Raw genomic sequence first — 5,351 nt, forward strand, 5'->3', positions numbered from 1 at the left:
CTCCTTTCCACAATAAATAAGATATTTTTTTTTCTAGATAGCAAGTGTGAAATACCTCTTTATGCCCACATATCAATGTGTGTAAAAAGTCATAAATGACGTGATACCGTACAACATGAGGAAAAATACATCTCTATGCTTGTATGTCATGTGTGCATGCCAATGTCATGTATCTCAGAGATAAATCATGTACTCACACTCTCAGAGTACTCAATCTCACTTTTCACTCATCATGCTCAACCACTCGGTACTGTATATGGCTCATACGACACAGGGAAGATCCATCCTGGAATATATATATATATCACTGACCATCAGTCACTCAGTACCGAGGAAGGCCAATCCGACTCCATGGAGAAGATCCATCTCCAGGTATATAAATGCTTCGGACAAGATCCATGTCCAGGGAAGATCCATCCCTCAATATAATCAACGACGCTCACTATCGGTGTACAGACTCCGGAGGGGCTCCTACAGCCCAAGCGCTATAATCCGCACGGACAACTCACGTGCTATAATATCAATATCCGGATCAGCACGGACAACTCACGTGTTGCACGGACAACTCACGTGCTATAGTGTCAATATCCTCACAAACAAGCCCCAACCTCACTTAGTCATCAATCTCTCCAGTCTCACTCACGGGCTCACAATGTCCTGAAACTAGACCGACAACACTGATGTGATGTATCAATAAATAACAACTGAGACTGAGATATGATATGAATGCATGAATATGACTGAGTACGAAATATCAATGAAATCAGTGAAATGACAGCAAGAAATAGCCACTATGGGTCCCAACAGTATCGACATAAAACCTAAACATGATATCTAGCATGATTGACAACTTAACTACTTTATCACATGGTGAAAACACGGATATCAACAAAGTAGGACCACTATACAGTGCCATAGAAGCAACAGAGTCCCAATTCACATGGTGCACGCCCACACGCCCGTCACCTAGCATGTGTGTCACCTCAATACCGATCATGTAACACATATTACGGGGTTTCATACCCTCAACACTAAGTTTAGAAGAGTTACTTACCTCGAACAAGCCAATATCAATGTCGAGCAAGCCAAACGATGCTCCAAAGATGCCATCCCGCATGTTATGATCTCCGAACGGCCCGAAACTAACACAAAACAACTCAAGTACATCAAACAATGCAAAAGGAACCAATCCTGATCGAAAAGTATCAAATCTTGAAAAAGAAAGTCCAAAATCGGCCAAAAGCCCAACACAGGACCGCACCTCGGAACCCGAAAGTTTTTACAAAATCCAACAAACCATTCAATTACGAGTCCAACCATACTAGTTTCACTCAAATCTGACTCCAATTCGATGTTCAAAACTCAAAAATTCACATTATGAAACTTTAGGCCAAAATCCCCAATTTCCCCTTTAAAATTCATCAACCAAACGCTAAAATCGAAGATAGATTCATGAAATATAACCAAAACTGAGTAGAGAACACTTACCCCAATCCATAAGGTGAAAATTGCTTCAAGAATCACCTCAATCCGAGTTCTATAGCTCCCAAAACGCAAAAAAGATCGAAACCCTCGAAATAGAGTACTTTATAATGACTGAGCGAATCAATGAATCGCGGTCGCGGAAATACCCTCGTGATCGCGAAGAAGAAAAAGCATTGCCCCTGAAAATACACTACGCGATCGCGAAGCACCAACTACTCAGTCTCGAAAAGAACCTACGGGAATGCTGCCCCAGGCTCGCGAACGCGATGAAGAAGCCATGAAGACCTTCCTAGCTCAGCTCTACAATGCGAACGCGTGCACACCTATGCGATGCTCCATCTACAGTAACCTATGCAAATGCGGACCCATATTCGCGAACGCGATGAAGAAACACTCAACCTCAATTTTACTCTTACACGATCGCATCCCTCAGTCCGCGATCGCGAAGAACACTGGGTGCACCAGACATCAGCAGAACCAGCAATGAAGAATGAAGGAAAACAAATAGCCCGAAACCCGTCCGAAACTCATCGAGGCCTCTCGGGACCACGTCCAACATACCAACAAGTCCCATAACATAACACGGACCTACTCGAGGCCTCAAAACACACATAACAACATCAGAACGACGAATCACACCTCAATTCAAAATCAATGAACTTTGAAACTTCAAACTTCCACAACCGATGCCGAAACCTATCAAATCACGTCCGATTGACCTCAAATTTTGCACACAAGTCACATTCGACATTACGAACGTGCTCTAACTTCCAGAATCCGAATTCGACCCCGATATTAAAATGTCCACTCCCGATTAAACTTTTCAAAATTTCAACTTTCGCCATTTCAAGCTAAATTCAACCACAGACCTCCAAATTACAATCCGGATGCGCTCCTAAGTCCAAAATCACCCAACGGAGCTAACGGAACCATAAAAATTCCAATCTGAGGTCAAATGCTAAAAAGTCAAACTTGGTCAACTCTTTCAAATTTAAAGCTCCCTAGTTGAGAATCATTCTTCCAAATCAGTCCCGAATAATCTGAAAATCAAACCGACGATTCACACAAATCACAATACATCATACGAAGCTACTCACACCAGTAAACTACCGAGCGAAGTGCAAATGCTCAAAACTACCAACTGGGTCGTTACATATAGATAATATTCTATCGAGAGTGATGTTTATCCATAACGGGGTACCGAAAGGATAAGCTTCTTCGGGAGACTTATTTCCATTAGAGTACTAAATAGATAAACATATTTACGGCGGAGTCTCATATAGATAAGCTTCTTCAGAAAGCTTATTTACAACGGAGTACTAAATGAACATTCATAATATAATATATTTATAATATAACTTAGTTTCTAAACCAAGACCCCATAAGTGTTTTATCCTCTTATTTTCACAGTACATGAAATTTTATGTGCACTGCCAAACTTGGCAGGCCGCCTCCCTATTAGTGCATGCCAAAACAGAGACTTACTCCTCATTTATCACAAAGGAGAACTCTTTGGAGTTGAAATTGAAAGAAGGGAGAAAAACATCAAAATAATCTATAGTAAGATCTACTTTAATTCTTAATCATATATCTTAACAATGATATATCACCTTTGTTCTTGTACAACGGAATCATCATACTACATCTCCACTCATCTGGCATCCTCTTCGTCCTGAAAATAACATTAAACAGCCCAATCAACCACTCCAAGACTGCTCTACCCACATACCTAAAAAATTCTCTCATCTGGCATCCTCTTCGTCCTGAAAATAATATTAAATAGTCCAGTCAGCCACTCCAAGACTGCTCTACCCACATACCTCAAAAATTATACAAAATTTTTGAGGTATGTAGGTAGAGCAGTCTTGGAGTGGCTGACTGGGCTGTTTAATGTTATTTTCAGGACGAAGAAGATGCCAGATGAGTGGAGATGTAGTATGATGATTCCGCTGTATAAGAACAAAGGTGATATCCATAATTGTAACAACAATAGGGGCATCAAGTTGTTAAGTCATACCATGAAAGTTTGGGAGATGGTAGTGGAAGGGAGGGTAAGAAGGGCAGTGTCTATTTCTGATAACCAGTTCGGGTTCATGCCACGATATTCTACTACGGAAGCTATTCACTTTATCAGGAGGTTGGTGGGACAGTATATGGATATGAAAAGGGATTTGCACATGGTGTTTATTGACCTAGAGAAGGCGTATGACAAGGTCCCTAGGGACGTTCTTTGGAGAATCCTGGAGGTGAAAGGGGCGCCGGAAGCGTACATTAGATCGATAAAGGATATGTATGATGGAGCTAAGACTCGGGTCAGGACTGTGAGAGATGACTCAGAGCTTTTTTCGGTGGTTATGGGACTACACCAAGGATCTGCGCTTAGCCCGTTCTTATTTGCACTGGCGATGGACGCCCTAACACACCATATTCAAGGGGAGGCGTCATGGTGTATGTTGTTCGCTAATGATATAGTTCTCATTGATGAGACACGAGGCAGCATTAATGAGAGACTGGAGGTTTGGAGGCAGGCCCTGGAGTCCAAAGATTTCAAGTTGAGTAGGACTAAGACAGAATATCTGGAGTGTAAATTCAGCAGCGTTACAGGGGAAACAGACATAGTAGTGAGGCTCGACTCACAAGTCATCCCTAAGAGATGGGGAAATGGGGAGATCGACGAGGATGTCACGCATCGTATTGGGGTGGTGTGGATGAAATGGCGGTTAGCGTCTGGAGTCCTGTGTGACAAGAAGGTGCCACCAAAACTCAAAGGTAAGTTCTACAGAGCGATGGTTAGACCGGCTATGTTATATGGGGTTGAGTGTTGGCCAGTAAAGAATTCACATATCAAGAAGATAAAAGTAGCCGAAATAAGGATGTTGAGATGGATGTGCGATCATACTAAACTAGATAAGATAAGGAATGAAGATATTCGGGAGAGGGTAGGCGTTGCTCCCGTGGACGACAAGATACAGGAAGCGAGGCTTAGATGATTCGGGCACGTGCGGAGGAGAACCATATATGCCCCGGTTAGGATGTGCGAGCGGTTGGCTTTGGCAGGTACGAGAAGAGGTAGAGGGTGGCCCAAGAAGTATTGGGGCGAGGTGATCAGGCAAGACATGACGCGGCTTCAGATTTCTGAGGACATGGCTTTTGATAGGAACGTGTGGAGGTCAAGCATTAGGTTTGTTGGCTAAGGGGTAGTCGAGAGTTTTTCCTTCTTTGTACCGGGTAGTCTGATAGAGTTTTGTCTAGGTCTGTTAGCAATCTATGTTATGTTCATATTATTTTGTTGTTTTGCATAATATTGTGTTGTTGCCCTTTCACTTATTTGTTGTCTCTTACGATGTTGTTATTACCTTGCTGGTTTTTTTTGTTTTTACAGACCTTTTTTTTGTTTCTTTTTTGATATTATTGTTTCTTCTGTTGAGCTGAGGGTCTTCTGGAAATAGCCTTTCTACCCTTCTGGGATAGGGGTAAGGTCTGTGTACACTCTACCCTCTCCATACCCACTAGTGGAATTTTGGGTATGTTGTTGTTGTTGATATCTTGACAATGATAGCTTATTGAAAAAAAAACAGCTCTGAAACTTTTTCCCCTGTCAAAAGGCGATATATTAAAAAAAAAGCAATATGATTGTTAAAGAACAATGTTGTCCATCTAATATCCTCCATACATGTTTCAGCAACCATCTGTAGATATAACTCATTCACCAGACTTACAGTTACAGCAAAGGGCCAATTTATATTAATAGCTGATGTTGCACACATACAGCATTCAAAAGTGTGTTCAGCCCCTAACGACACTATCCTCGAATTCGGGCGAAAAACACCTTTCACTGATGTAAAGCAGAAGATAAAGAATTTCAG

The sequence above is a fragment of the Nicotiana tomentosiformis genome, chromosome 1, assembly GCF_000390325.3.
Source record: "Nicotiana tomentosiformis chromosome 1, ASM39032v3, whole genome shotgun sequence".
Lineage (NCBI taxonomy): Eukaryota > Viridiplantae > Streptophyta > Magnoliopsida > Solanales > Solanaceae > Nicotiana > Nicotiana tomentosiformis.